We start from the raw sequence: 16,815 nt of genomic DNA, 5'->3' as shown, positions 1-16,815 counted from the left end.
TGAAATGGTTCAACAAGCTGATGAAGCACTGGAAGCACTTATTCATCTATGCCAAGAAAATTTGGAAGACAGCTACTTGGCCAATTGACTGGAAGAAATACATATTTGTTCCAAGCACCAACCTAAGAACAAATAGTTATGATGCTATGCCCGTGATCCATCATGAAGGAAACACGGAAGATATTAGCGCTAAAGCATGGTGAAGACACTAAATGGTGCCTGGTTAACAGAAAGAATAGCATCTTGGGTCTTAAAGGCTTGTTTTCAAACAAGAAGTCAACTAAATGAGACGTCAACTAAGCCCACGTGGAAGAAGCACACCAACATCTGTGATCCAAGGATTGTAAATGATATAATCCAAATCTGAAGGAGGGAATGGTATCAGAACTTAAATTGTGAAATACTGGTTTGCAGAAAGCTTTGGATGACAGTGGAAGCCCAAAATAAATTTGCAGGATCTACACGTGGAATAAACTTCCGGTGACTTCCCTCTGACCACAATTGAGGGATGGAATAACCTGATTATCAGAGAACGTATTGTAGAGAATATTATGGTAGATTAAAATGGTAAATCTGACTTGAATGCTTAAAACATTGATATTTGGTTTCCCCTTTGGTACATTTAGAGCTTGATCAGGTTTTAAATAATATCTGGCTTGTTTTTTATTTCAAACTGGGGTTTGTGTCTGTTATATTTTGTTATCTTTGGTAGTGTTCCTTACTCTCTGTTACGGTTTTTCTGTTTATCTGTATATGAACCCCAGGTTGGGTGAATCCGTAGAGACAATAACTAGAATAAGGTTTCCTTATGCGTATGACAGGGGAGGAGGGCAGTAATAGGAAGCTGATAGCAAGGAGTATAAGGAGGAAGAAAATGTTTTGAAAATGATGTGGTAGTGATTGTGCAACACTGCTTGATATGATTGTGCAACACTGCTTGATATGAACTATTGAATAATATGATGTCTGGATTATGTCCTGATCATGAAATAAAATGCTCTCATTGACTCATCAAAATAGTTATACTGTAAAGAGAATGACTTAATCACTGGGAACTGAATATTTAAAACATTTCTAAGAAAGTTGGATAAAAGATGAATACAGAATCATTTAGATCTCAGTAGATGGTTACAAGAAAAGTTTTTAAAAATTTAACCGAAAATTATTAATTAAGCAGAATATGCTGTATAAATTGGGATTATTGTGTTTACTAGGATAGTTGGAATTTAGACTGATCTAAAGAGATGTCTCATTCTGCATATGTAAAGCGTCTTTTTGCTTTTCACGTTTTGCAATATTGAAGGGATCTATTAGTGAGATTTGGAATGACACAGGAAGCATCAAAAGAAAATGGAAGGAATACAGTGGTTCTGTGGACCAAATAGAACTGATTGACATTCAACCATTTTAAGAGGTAGCATCTGATAAAAAACTGATGCTATGGAAGAAAGAAACCCAAGTTCAGAAAAACAAAGTTTCAGGAATCGACAGACACCAACTGAAATGTTTCAATAAATGCAAATAGTGCTGAAATCATTCATCATCTATGCCATTACATCACCAGAGAGCCTTAAAGACTTATTTTTAAATTATTATATGTAAATATCAACTTGAATTATGAAATATTGTATATTCACATACGTTTTATGTATTTCAGTTCAAGATGAGAGACTTGCACTCTATCATATTACATGTAATTGTGTTTCCCCTAAAACTCTCTGAAGTCATGAAGGCAGACACTATTTAATAATTATGTATATATCCAACATTCTGACAATCCCTCAGACAAAATAAACTTTTAAATTTTGAAGAATTAATAAATAAAGTCAAGATTTTTTCATGGCTTTCTAGTTTAGGTAAAGGAACATCTTTGATGCCTGTCAAAGACTTTAAAGAATATCTATGAAGAGATCAAGATAAAAACTACCTTTTGTATTATTTGTAGGTACACTCAGCTTGAAAAAAAAAATGTTACTCTTTTCACTGGGCACAATCCAATAGGTCTCACCTTGTCTTAAATCTTTCTGGCTTTCCACATCTTTTTCCCCATAGATGACACTCATATCTTTGCCTGAAGAGAAATCTACAGAATGTGCCACATTTACAGTTAGATGGGTGTATTTGTTTTTCCTTTAAATATAATTAAAATATAAGTTGAAAGTTGTAATTGCCTTACTGTTCTTGCAATACTCAGTCTTGTTTGCTTTTTTTTCCCTATACATTTTAGGCATTTTGAAATTTCATCTTGGTAATTGCTTTCAGTGTGTTGCTTTCTGATGGAATGATGCTATCTGGTGTCTCCTGCATGTGCTTGGTGGGCGTTGTTCTTCTGGCTCCAATGAGTCAGCAAGGGTTTTCCACAGAGTTTGGTACATTTAAAATATATTTTAATAGGAATAAAATAAGGCATCAGTTTGGAATCTAAATGGAAAGCAACATGCGACCTTTAGAGAAGAATATCTATATGAACTCTTCATATCTCTTTGTGAATTTAATTTTTAATGTACATTGATTAAAAGAAATTCAATCTATTTCTCATAATAACATCTCATTGATTTAAAACCTTTTTAATAATAATTTTCTTCAAGGTAGTATCTATCACACATTAACCTTTGGACCTGCAAGACCATATGGTAGGAATTTCTTCTTGCTCATATGCTGATCAAGTGACCTTACTCATGACATTTAATAAATTACATCTATTGAACATATAGTTTGGATTTTCTAAAAACAAAGAGAAACACATTATGGAAATAAGATATTTTCTTATTAGATTTTATAATAGCACGAGATTTTTAGCAAACATAGGTACCTCTGATAATGATTTGTATATACACTCATGTAAAAATCAATAAACCAGCTTTGAAATTTAGTACCATTAATTTTAGAACCATTTATATTAATACTAAAGATAGGAACTATCATATATATATATATATATCCTCAGTATGTACCTTTAAAATATGGTATGTAAGTAATCTTGGTCTAAAAAAATAAGTTAACATTATACCAAATTCTGTAAATATAAATGCCAGTAAACCAATATAATGCACAATTAAGTTGGCGTATTAATGGTAAGCAAAGTACACATTTTGATAGTAAAATGGATGAATACTTTAGCAAAACATAACATTCTTTATTTATAGGAACAAACATATTACTTTGTAATTAGGTAAAAATAGTAAGAGTATGCTTAAAAATATAAAAAGCATATTTTCCTATTTTAATAAATCACTTATATAATTTTATTATTCACTTAATGAAGAATATAAGTCATCTACAAATAATTGGATACATATTTTATACCATGTGTTAAAAGAATAAATTATCCTTTCTACTGTCTATAATTTTTATTTAATTACCTTAACCTTTGATGTAAAAATAGTGATTAGTATATGAACTGAAATTAGATTTTAAACCTGCAAATGACTGAAACAAATTGTATGGAAATTTCTTATAAATAAAAAAATGTTCTTATAAAGAAGCACTCAGATTCAATCAAGCTCTACCCTGGCCAGTTATTTTTGCATGAATATATCTGCTTTCAAAATATGTTTTAATGATTTCACACGTTTGCAAATGATTGCTGATCTTAATGGAAAAATAATTTCAAAGAAAATGCTCAGCTGTTCAAATGTCACTCATACGTACAGCAAACAGAATTAGAATTAAAAAAGAGAAAAAGAAAGTTATGGCCATAAAGTTTATCTTCAAATTTGATAAGAACGAATCCATTAAGAGACTAGAGAATTTTGAATAGAGGTTTGCCCTGCATGTGGCAAAATGTTGCAGTTGATAAAACTTTTTTTCTGGAATTATAGTTATATTGATTCATATCAGAAGGATCGTGGTAATGCAGTAGTAAATTGCTTGGTTGCTAACCAAAAGGTCTGTGGTTCAGACTCATAGTCATTTCATGGAAAAGATGTGGCTGTCTGCTGTTGTAAAGATTTACCAACATTTCTACTCTGAGATTTCTATGGGTCCTAATTTGGCTTGATGACAATAAGTTTTGGTTTTCTATTCCTATTATCCCTAGCAAATACAGTGTCCAGATAATAACAGTCAAGTTGGTGAAAGTTCAAGTTATCAGGAAATGATTTTCACTACATAATTTTTTTAAAAGCATTGATATATATTTTCACTAAAAGTATCTGTTTACATTCTTGGCTTGAATAGAAAACAGAAAATCTGATTTAATCACTAAAATAACACTTCTTGTTTGATTTAAAGTAAAACAATCATTGTAATTAACAATGCCCCAGGGTATTTTAAAAGGATAGTATAACTCAGTGTCCCTCCATTCAAGTGAGGTAGGACTGAATCCAACTGAAATGCAATGCAATCAATTGTACACCACACTTTACTGGACAATTGGGTGGAATTTTGCCTATACTTTCCAAGGAGGCCTGACCAAGGGAAAGCAGAGGAAATTGTGGTTCCTCTTTGGTAACTGCTATCCCACAGATCCAGATGAAAAAGAAAGGCTAAGGTATTAATGGTAGAACTGTGAACATTCATTGCTTTTATTAATAAGTAAATTAAGTAAATAAGTGTATTAATAAGTAAATATCGGGGACCACACAATGGAAAAGATTTCTTCATTTGTCTATTCATGAATTCAACATGTTTAGTGAATACCTGCTCTGGGTCAGATACTCTTCTTAGTGGATCGAACCAAAATGAAGCATTCCCTAAATGAAGCATTCTGTGGCCACTCATAAATATCAGAGCTTCCAACTGGTTTCACTCTGGTTTTATCTTCTGAGGAACATTTACATTTCCACTCAGATGTTAACAAATCCTATCAAGATGACTCTTATACTTCTTGCTTAAATGTAGGTTCAGATTCAGTATAACTGCAGTGGGAATTTTAAATACCATTGTGTTAGTCTGGGTACATTAAAGAAACAAATCCACAGAAACTCATATGTATAAGGGAGAGTTTTATGTAAAGGGTAAGTGCACATCAAGAAAACATCCCTACCCAGTGTTGCCCAAGCCCACAAGTCCGACATTAACCCATATGTCTGACACCAACCCACAAAGCCCTCCTCCTCCAAACAAAACATACACTATGACACTAGCTTCAGGAGGAAAGCTGAGTCAGTGAACGTGTAAGCATCTCAGTGCTGGCAGGGGTCTCCACATAGCTGCTCCAGCACCCAGGGCTGCATTGGAGTAGGTCCATGTGGCTTCTCCTCAGGGATGTCTTGCAGGAAGTGAGCCTTGCCAGCTAAAGCAGGGAACTGGCTAAGGCAGCTGCACTCCGGTCCAACTATCAGAAAGCAAGAGACCTGAGAACTCGAAAATGGAGGCTCACCAAGCCACTTATCTCTCCGCCCTTCAATTAACCCCACATGTGTTTATCGGTTGGCACAATAAACTTTAACTATCTCAATCCACCTCTTGCCAACTTGGCCCCTGTACATAATTCTTTAGCCTCACAATTGCAATTAAGTAACACCTACACCTTAATCCTATAATCCTGTGAATATGTTCCCCCACCTATGAAAGTTTGTAAGCCAACCACTTCATGTCTTTAGCCCCCAATTTCGGGTATCCAATTTAATCATGAAAGGATTGCATGGCAATAAACTAGTTAGAAGCCCTGATAAATACCAAAGGAAAAGTTAGAGATCTGAGATGTAGGCAGTTAATATGGTCCCGCTAGTCATAGTTCCTTATGGGATGTATTATAATTCTGTATTCTACATTTGTGGATATGAGCCCATATTGGATGGAGTTCTCAACTACACTAATGGACAGGATTAAGATGGATTTAAGTCAGCGGTTCTCAACCTGTGGGTTGCAGCCCCTTTGGGGGTCAAACGACCCTTTCACAGGAGTCACCCGATGCATAATAGTAGCAAAACTACAGTGATGAAGTAGCAATGAAAATAATTTTATGATTGGGGGGGGGTCACCACAACATAAGGAACTGTATTAAAGGGCCGTGGCATTAGGAAGTTGAGAACCACTGATTTAAGTCCTGAAATTAACAGATGGTGTGTCACACCCTTTGTTTCACGGGGATATCTTTTAGGGTCTACTTGACTAGAGGGTGTGACTGAAGACCCCATCCTCCTTTTTCCTTGGGGGACTTGTCACCACAAAGATAAAAGCAACACCTCCATCAAAGTCACTCCTCTGTGTACAAGCATGAGCTCAGGCAGAGAGAAAACTCCCAGCACCACCAGAAGAGCACATCAAGCTATCTCTCTAAAGTGTCACGGCCATCAGAGACTACGGCAAGAAGACGTGGAAGTGCACCATGGAGACTATGAGGTACCTTCTCCTTACCTGGCCCGAGCCTCCATCACTGTGAAACACAGCAACAGGTGGGGTAGCTTCCTGGCCCCCAGAGGCAGAAGTCAGGTGACTACATGGCTGAGAGACTGTAAGACAAGAGACTTGACTGATGGCTCAGGAGAGGGGTTCTTTGCAGCCATGTCTGTGTCCTTACTGTTTATCAATCCTGAATGGTAGTAATCTATTAACTTCCCTAATCAAACCCCATCATCATGAGCATTGTCTGCGCGTTCTGTGTAGCCATGGCAAGGAATCATTGACCCCAGAATAGAAGCGGGGTGCCCTTGGAGAAGTGATTGGTGTCAGAATGGGTAAAGAAGGGTGGAGAATGGAGGCATGTGTGACCCCTTTCTGTTGGCAATTGTGGAAGTAAAAGAGGTCAGGTATGGCCACTTCCACGCCATTTACTCAAAGTTTCTTTCTTACAGAAAGCTACTTCCTGGAAAACTCTATACATAAAGGTTAGTACAGTTTCTTCACTCCTTTCAGGGATAAGTTTAAAAACTCAACATGTGCCAGGTTCCATTTTTGCTAAATAATTGGCAAGAAAATGTAAGTAATATCACTTTTCTTTCAAATATATTTTCAAAGTGCCCTAGGTTCCCATTGTTTCATTCACCCTCAGTTTAGTCACTGTAATTATTTCAATATATATTGAAAGAAACAATAGCATGTAAAACATTACTGAAACATTTTAAGCCATGTTTATTTTTTATCATTTTTTTCTTCCCGTTATTATAATATGCTCAACCTTTCACAAATAGGAGTTCTGCGCTCTACTTATAAATTATTCCATGAATGTTTAACAACAATACAAATAAGAATTGTTTGTATTTGTTTAGTTCTTATGATGTGTCAAGGACTGTTTTAACAGCTGTACATATACAAACTAAATTAATTCTAAGGCTAACAGCAGGGAGTGGATTCGATTATTTTCTGTGCTTTATAAATGTAGAAACTGAAGTACAGAGATTTGATCGTTTGCGTTACTGTGCTAGACCATAAAATTTAGGAAACCCTGAAATGATATAGTGCCTGTATTTTCCATAAAATCTACAACGCCATCTTTGCCCCAGTGGTTGACTAACAGCACACAGAGCAAGGTAACACATCACAAATGAGAGCTTGGCTTAATATTAGGTTGATTGCATAGACTTAAAATGTACATAGGCAATATGCTCTCCCTGCTATCAAGTCAATGGTGACTCACAGCGACCCCCGGTGGGTTTCCGAGACTACAACCATTACCGCAGTGGAAATCCTGGCCTTTCTCCCATGGAGCTGCTGATGGTTTCGAACTGCTGACCATGAGGATCGCAGCCCAATGCATAAGGGTTCCCAGCAAATATGGTAGTCAAGAAAAAAAAAACGTGTTGTCTTTAGTTACTAATTTCTGAATGGCAGACACACACATGGAAGACATTTGCTTTTAGAATTTGAAAACCACTAAAAGCAAAATTCCAAACCCCCTGTCACTGAGTCAATACTGACTCTATAGTCATTGTGACCCTATAGGACAGGATAAAACTGTCCCTGGGCATTTCTAGGACTCTAACTCTGTCCTCTAAAAAAAAGGGTTAGGGAGCCAGAATAAGGACAAACGGGAGTTGTCTCCCCAATGCCTGCAGAGGGCCACAACAAAGGGGTTGGAAAGAAATCAGGCACATTAATTAGACACCTATGGAAAGATCCAAACAGCATGCTCAGACACAAGCCCCCTAGGCCCAGGTGGGAGGTCCACCTGGGTGTATTGACCAGGCCCAGCCACATGACATCATGCAGGTGCGCTTGAACACGGCCAATGAGGTCGGCCAAGACCTTCAACCAGGCTTCCTCAGCCTCCACAGGAGGAGATAAAAGCAGTCACTAGCAGAACAGCTGGGCTGTGCTATTGCAGGTCAGAGGGGGTAGCACACAAGCACTGCCTAGGCCCTGGGGTGCCAGCTCCCTCTCAGGCCTTTCTCTCAGCGCTCTTTGGGAGTTCCTGCTCTTGGCCCGTGGGATGTCCTGTGAAAACCTGAAACTTCCCTTTTCCTCATAAAAGTCCCTTGGATTTACAAACGTGCTTCTGTTGCATGATTTCTTTCAGCGTTGCAAAGCAAGAACCAAAGTATAAACCACTCCAGAAACCTAACAAAAGCCCCACCTTTCTCCCACTGCTGCTGGTGGTTTCGAACTGCTGACTTTGAGGATTGAAGCCCAGCGTGGAATTCACAGACACCAGAGTACGTACTGATAAGTACTAAGGAGCCCTGATTTTATAAAGGTTTACACTTGGGGCTACAAGAAAAAGATGAAGCAGTCTACTCTCATAGATAATTATTATCTCGGAAACCTTAGACAGCATGATGACCAGTTTCTATGTTTCTTATGTCTAAATACATAAGATATTAGAAAATAGGTACTCTTTTGAGTGCATTTATGGGTCATTTCTTAGAGATCATCAGTGTACTGAAATTAATTTCCGCATGTCAAATTATATTAACTACCTTTTATAAGCATGCTAAAATGCCTGGTGACACAGTGCTAACTTGAAGGTCAGAGGTTCAGACCAACCAGCCACTACGTTGGAGAAAGATGTGCTGGGCTTCACAGCGCACGGAAGGAAGAAGGTTCAGTGTCTCCTAGCAGGAGATGTGCTGGCTGAGTAGAGAACCTCTGAGCACGTGGTGGAGCTCAGTTTGCGGACCCACGGACCTAGAGCCAAGGGGGCAACATGGTTGGGCATGCTTGCTGGCATAGCTGAGAAGAGGCTGTCCTGATTGAAGAACTTCATTTTGAGTCATTTGTGATCCTGAATTGTAACCTGTTAGTTCCCTGACAAGCCCCTTAATTGCGGTTATTATCTGTGAGATCTGTGTGACCATTACAAATTATATATATATATATAATATATATATAAGACATGGCAGAGAAGTAGAGGGTGACATGGGGGGCTTGAGTGGCGTCAGAACTGAGTGTGTCAGAATTGAGTGGTGTCAGAATTGGTGTCATTCGGAGGGTGGAGATCTGTGGGAACTCCACCTTAGAGGACTCTGCCTTTGGCGGTTGATGCAGTGGAGGATCTGTCTCACCTGCCTGGGCAGTGAGAGTGCAGGTTGTTCTGGTGCCATTTTTGGAGAGAGCGACCCAGGGAAGTGAAATAGGACAATCATTTGCTTATCTTGAATTAGTGATCTGGTGACCAGAAAGGAATGCCATGGAATCAGATACTGAGTGAATGAAAAGAAATCTTTCCATATCTCTGGGACAATAATAAGGAGGCCTGGTGGCAACATGAGTTGAGTATTGGGCTGCTAACTCACAGGTCAGGGATTCAAACCCACCCGAGACTCAGTGTTTGCTTCCACAAAATGGACAGTCCTGGGAAATCCTGTGGAGTCGTTCTACTTTGTGTGGAGGGTTTCTGAGACTTGGAAATCACTCAACCAATGCAGGCTGGGAATTCTGTTTTGCTTGTTATGAAAATAACAGATTAATATCAGCAAGACTTCCTGGTTTTACTAAGGGGAGATTCCATGCTTTGAGAAAATCCCTGACAGCTTGTCCTTGGTCAAAACAAACAACAGCCCAAACTTACTGCCAGCAAGTCAGTTTCTACTCACAGTAAGCCTCAGTGATTCATTTTTCTAGGTTTTCCTGTGAACCAGCATTCTTAAACTGTATGCATCCCTAAGAGAGGTCAAACACATTCAGCCATCTCTTAAAAAGCACGAGATGAGCTGGAGCTCTTTATAGTTGTAACTATGAAGTGAAAATTAGTATTTCTCTAGTCTTTTTACAAATCTCTTCATCATATCTCCTCCCTATTTAAAAAAAATGTACTGCCGCAGAATCTAAAGCCTATTAGGGATTCTTAGTACAGTAGTCATTCCAGGCATCTTCATTGACGTTAGCTATGAACTGACATAGTTTAAGTTAATAGTGAGACCATCAGAGTAGTCATAACATAGCTTGTTATTGTTTGAAAAAGTATAAAGACATATTCAGACAAGCTTTCTGAAACAAAACTATGAAACTTCATGACTTAAAGGATTCATCAACAAAAGAATTTTGAGAAAAGATCCAAGTGTAAAATATAAAAAAAGTCATTGGCCTGGAGGCCACATCTGACCACCTCTGGCTACCCAATGGCTTAGAGAATCCACCTCCACCCCAGCCCAATGCTGATTGCAGGGAAGCAGAGGTCAGGCATGCCTGTACCCTCCATCCTTTGTTTACCCTATTCTGACACCACTCTTCCCCCACAGCACTCTACTTTCCTGCTGGGTACAACAACCTGTGGCAATGGCCACACAGAATTCATGGGAGTAATCATGATTAAAGGGGCTTATTAGGGAAGTGGACAGGTTATCACAAGTCAGAATTTGAAAATATTAAGAAAATAGTCTTTTGTCGACAGCAGCACCTCTTCTCAGCCGACAGCCACACCTGTCTTTCTGGTCCTTCTCCTCAAAACAACATGGTCCCTTAGCCTCTATTTTGGGGGGCCAGGAAGCCCACCTGCAGCCCCACCTCATTGTCCCATGGTCTCACTCGTGCAACCCTTCTGCTCTGTCTCAGGGTGGCCCTTTCGCTCTCTTCCCTGGTCTCCATGCAACAACTTCCGGTGTTTCTGGTCTTGGCCTCTGCCACTTCAGACACCTCTACCGGGACCTTTCTTCTTTAATGGTCCCAGGCTTCTCTTTCTTTCTGTTTCTGAGATGCCTCATTCTTACATCCAGGGAAATGGCAAAACTGATCCGCCCCTGATCTAAAGTACTCTACACTTTATTAGCATGATCCCAACCAATCATTTGGTGGGAGTTACAGAGAAATGGATATAAAAGCGATATTAAGAAACTTCACTTTATCACAGGAAATTTAAAGATTTGATCAACTTTAAACATTGTTAATCACTCCTAAATGAAACCATATGCTTTTTTTCAACCCTAAAATAAATCTCTTAGTGTAAAAGTGAAAAATAAAATAAGATTATCACAGCTCAGTTACTGCTTCTGCTGGTGGGAGATACATTCTTTTTACATTGCTATGTCCCGACTAGAGTAATTCTGATTTTACATCCTAGGCTCATTTCATCAAACATGTGTTACAGGCCAGTATAAAATAAGAACATAGATGCCATACAAATAAATGTACAATTTTAAAATTCAGTGAAGGAAAACACATGATGCATTTATGATGAATTTCATATTTAACTATGTTTTTTGTATTGCTTTAATATGTTGTTTTTTTCTAGTCCCTATTAAATAATATGATTTTAATTAGATCAAGGAACAAATGGCATAATAAATGAACACACTCTCCCTCTGGAATAAACAAAAATGAAAGAAAGAAAAAAAACTACTGTTTGGCCTTCAAGTATTAGGGTCATAAACCGATTAAATTATCCAGAAAAGCCTTGAGACATCAGAATATTCCCCCATTTAAGTGGTATTGTGTAGAAGAACAAATTTCCATTTTTACTAGCTCAATTGTACTCTCTATAACCCCTAAAGGACAATATTGTTGAATATATCTTTGTAAGGACAAAATTATTGCTGTTTAGTGTGCTTATTTAACTAGCTAATGTTTATTACCTTGTCTGTTTCTTAAAGGCACTGACATTGTATTTGATGTAATACTCTTGGTTATTTCTTCCTACAGGGAATGTTCTTAAGGGCTGAGGAAAACTATATTCTATGTGGCTCTCTTTATTCACAAATTTACATATTGATAGGCATAGAAATTTATAAATATTTTAAATTGAAACGAGAACTCAGAGAAGCATTTTATGAGTTCACAAAACAGGTCCATGTTACTCGGCACAGAAGGCTCTCCTCAAAAACATTCATTCTGCTAACTTATCAATTTACTGAACTTTACGTGCATTTAATGACCATGAGTTTTATTTTCTTATCAGTTACATAACTTCCTGCAAAGGAAATCTAACTTTTTTGATACTTTAAAATTAAATTATGCACCAATATAATAGTATTCTCAACAAGCAAAGCTATTGAAAAAAAAAGAACAAAGTTATTGAACAATTAATTTATCTTTAAAATCTTGCCTAAATGAGAAAGACATAAATATTTACCTATAATTTCATATAGGAAAACTAGAATTAAAAGGTTAAAGACATATTGGCAATTAAACAAGCCTAAGTCATATATGTGTGGTAAAAACATATTTCTAGGGTTCCCGTTTATACATGCACGGTTTTATTCCAAATAAAATGTATTTAGATACCTCTTTTCATCAGTGGATGGCTGCAGACAAGTTCTCTTAGTATATACTTTGCTTAGTCTAGTTAGACACTGCCATTAAGTCTTTTCAACATATAGCAACCCAATAGTGGTTTTCCGAGACAATAAATCATGACAACAGCAGAAAAGCTCATCTTTTTGCCTCAGAGTCGCTGGTGGGTTTGAACCACTGACCTTATGGTTAGCAGCACCAGCAGGACTCTTTGTTGTTGTTAGATGCCATCAAGTTAGTGCTGACTCATAGCAACCCTATTCACAGAATGAAACACTGTGTGCTCTGATCAAACATGTCCCTCTCCCTGGCTATTGCTTCAGTGCTGTCCTCTGAAGTGAATTATTCTGGGGGAAGGGGGGACGGGGGAGGCTGTCCACATAGTTGGGATTGGGGCCAGCACCACAGACCTCTCTATCGGCTCCCTGCTTCATGCCAGGTATGTTGCATTCACATCTTGGCACACTGGTTGAAGTCTGGTTCCTCTTTCCCTGTGTAGATATAAACAACACCCTCCCCTTTGGTGGGTTAGTGCCTTGTTTCCCCACTACCCATGCCTTTTTATTTCCCCCTCCTTTTTAGTTGGCTACTATATGTATCCCGGGATTTGGTCTGGCCCCTGCCATACTACCTGGACCTCACCCCAGGAATGTTTGTATACAGTAGCTTTTTCTCTATGCCCCTTTTGCATTTCTAAGCTTATCTCAGTGGAGTTGTTCTTGTCCTTTTGTTCTTGGCTTACTTCACTTAGCATAATTTCCTCCCGTTCTTCCCATGTGGCGATGTGCTTCATGTGTTCATCACCACATTTTAGGGATGCATAGTACACCATTGTATGTATGTACCACAGTCTTTTTATCCATTTTTCTGTTGATGGAAATTTGGGTTGTTTCCAACTCCTTGCGATTGTGAACTGTGCCGCAATGAACATTTGAGTACAGACATCTGGTCATGGTTTGTTTCTTGTCTCTTCTGGGTATATGCCCAGAAGGGGGATTCCTGGGTCATATGGTATCTCAATGTCCATCTGTTTTAGATACCACCAAATCGATTTTCATAGTGGCTGTACATACCTACAGGTTCACCAGCTGTGGATGAGAGTTCCTATCTCACCATAGACCCTCCAACACTTGTTGCTTTCTGATTTTTTGAATTGGGCTATCTTTGAGCCCAATCTCATTGTTTTAATTTGCATTTCTCTTACGGCTAATAATCAGGAACATTTTCTCATATGTATATTGGCCATTCAGATATCTGGCCTTGTGAAACTTCTGTTCAGGTCCTTTGCCCACCTCCTCAGTCGACATTTAGTTTTATTCTTTTTTGGAAGCTAGCAGAGTACTGTAGATTTTAGTAATAAGGCCTCTGTCTGATTTGCCATTGCTAAAGATGTTTTCCCAGTCAGTGTGCTCTCTTAGTATTCTCTTGGTGAATTTTCAATGTACACAGGTGTTTTATCTTCAGTATATCCTACTTGTCAATTTCTGACTCATCTGTATTTGTGTCCTTTCCTATTTCTAATAGCCTATCTATTCCCTGCGACAAAGTTCTCAGGTTTGTCATAATTCCCTCATTGATGGCCCTAATAGTTTGGGGTTTTACTTCAAGTTATTTGATCCACCTTAAGTTTATTCTTGTGCATGGAGTGAGGTAAGGGTCTTGCTTCATTTTTCTGCAGGTAGATATCCATTTTTTTCCAGTACCACTTGAAGAGGGCATCCGCTTCCCATTTGATATTTTGGGGGCCTTATCAAAGATCAGTTGTCCATATGCTGATCATTTTTTTTCTCAGCTTTCAGTTCTTTTCCATTGGTCATTATACAAATGCCATGTGGTTTTGACCACTGTGGCTGTATAGTATGTGCTAAAGTCAGGTAAAGTGAGCCTTCCCCCTCTGTCCTTCTTCTTGAGGAGTTCTCTGCTAACTCTAGTCTTCTTCCCTCTCCATATGAAGTTGGTAATCAGTTTTTTCATTTATTTGAAGAAAGATGATATTATTTGAAGAAAGATGATAGTATTTTCATCGGGATATCATTAAACATACATAGTGCCTTGGGCAGAACTGACATCTTTACTATATGAGTCTTCCAATCCACGAGCATAGAATATTCTTCCGTTTGTTAAGGTCACTCTTGATTTCTTGTAATAGTGTCCTGTAGTTTTCTTCATACAAATATTTTGTTTTTGGAGTCAGTTATCTCCCTATATATTTCAATTTGTGCTTGGCTATTGTGAATGATATCACTTTTCATCCCTTCATCTGTGGTCTTGTCCAATGTGTACAGCAGTCCGATAGACTTCTGTTTGTTGATCTTGTATCCTGCCACTCTGCCATATCCCTCTATTGCTTCCAGTACTCCCCTTGTGGAGCTTTTGGGATTTTCCATGTATAAAATTTTATCATCTGCGAATAATGGTAGTTTCACTTCTTCCTTCCCCAGGTGAATATCATATATATTTGAGTATAAGCTGACCCTAATATCAGCTGAGGCACCTAATATTATCACAAAAACTGCATTAAAAATGTGCTGAAACACTCAGCTTATACATGAGTATATACAGTACCTTTGGGGTGTCTTGTCTTTGCCTTATGCTGTTAGTTAGGACTTCCAGTACGATGTTAAATAAGAGTGGGCACAAAGGGCATTCTTGTCTGGTCTCCTTTTTCAGTGGGATTATTTGCATCTTTTCTCCATTGACTACCATGTTGGCTGTTGGTTTTTCATATTTAGCTTGTATTACATTGAGGAATTTTCCTTCCATTCCTATTTTCTTGAGTGTCTTAAACAGGAATGGGTGTTGGATGTTATCGAATGCTTTTTCTGCATCTATCGATATTATCATGTGGTTCTTTTAATTTTTCCTGTCAATGTGGCAAATAATACTAATGGTTTTCATATGTTGAACCATCCCTGCATCCATGGTGTGAATCCCACTTGTTCGTGGTTAATTATTTTTTTATAAGCTTTTGTAGTCTATCGGCCAGTATTTTGTTACGGATTTTTGCACCTATGTTCATTGTGGATATTGGTCTGTAGTTTTTGACTCTTGTGGGATCCTTGCCCCGTTTAGTTATCAGAGTTATACTAACTTCATAGAAAGAGCTTGGGAGTTTTCCGCCTTTTTCTATGTTCTGGAAGAGTTTGTGTAGGATTGGTGTAAGTTCTTCCCTGAATGCTTGGTAGAAATCTCCTGGGAAGCCATCTGGTCCAGGGGATTTTTTTGGTTTGTAATCCCTTGGTAACCTTGTCAATTTCGTCTATTGAGATGGTCTGTTTAGATTCCCAGCGTCCATCTGGGATAGTCTAGGGAGAGATTGTTTTTCCAAGTATTTGTCCATGTCTTCCAAGTTGTTTAATTCATTGGGGTACAAGCCTTTGTAGTACTGTGTAATTATCCTTTTGATTCCATTATGGTCCATTGTAATGTCCCCTCTTTGATCCCTCATCCTAGATATTGAAATTTATTCTTTCCTTTCTTTGGATAGGTTTGCCAGTGGTCAGTCAATTAGTTAATCATTCAATTGAACAACTTTTAGCTGCATTAATTTTTTCCATGGTCTTCTTGTTTTCCCTCTCATGAACCTCAACCCTTTTTTTATTATTTCTTTTCTTTTGCTATTACTAGGATTGTCTTGTTGACTCTGCTCTAATTGCTGTACGTTTTGTTTCAACATATCCATCATAAGTCTCTCTTCCTTTTTCATGTGTGCCTGTATTGCTATCAAACGTCCTCTGATAACTGCCTTTGCTCTGGCCCAAAGAATTTTGTACATCGTACTCTCATTCTCACTGGTTTCTAGGAACTTATTGATTTTCTCTCTGATCTGGATCAGTACCAACTCCTTATGCAACAGAGAGTTATTCATCCCTCAACTGTTTGTCCTAGTTTTGTAATCATCCTTTTGTTGATTTCCAGTCTTATGGCATAGGTGGTCAGAACAATAAGTCTGTATGATCTCTAAGTACTTGAATTTATACAGAATCAACTTGTGTCGCAACAAGTGGTCTATCTTGGAGTATGTGCCGTGTAGGCTTGAAAAAATGTGAATTTTTCTGCATTTGGGTGGTATGTTATTCTGGGTAGACTAGAGAAACAAATCTATAGAAAATCATATGTATATAAGAGAGAGTTTCATATAAAAGGTGAAGAAAGCTGATGGTGCCAGGCTATCAAAAGATATAGCGTCTGGGGTCTTAAAAGCTTGAAGGTAAATAAGCGGCCATCTAGCTCAGAAGCAACAAAGGAACATGGAACAACGTATCA

The sequence above is a fragment of the Echinops telfairi genome, unplaced genomic scaffold (genome assembly GCF_000313985.2).
Source record: "Echinops telfairi isolate 266 unplaced genomic scaffold, ASM31398v2 ScPeMD7_31;HRSCAF=116, whole genome shotgun sequence".
NCBI lineage: Eukaryota > Metazoa > Chordata > Mammalia > Afrosoricida > Tenrecidae > Echinops > Echinops telfairi.
This window is presented reverse-complemented; position numbering follows the sequence as displayed.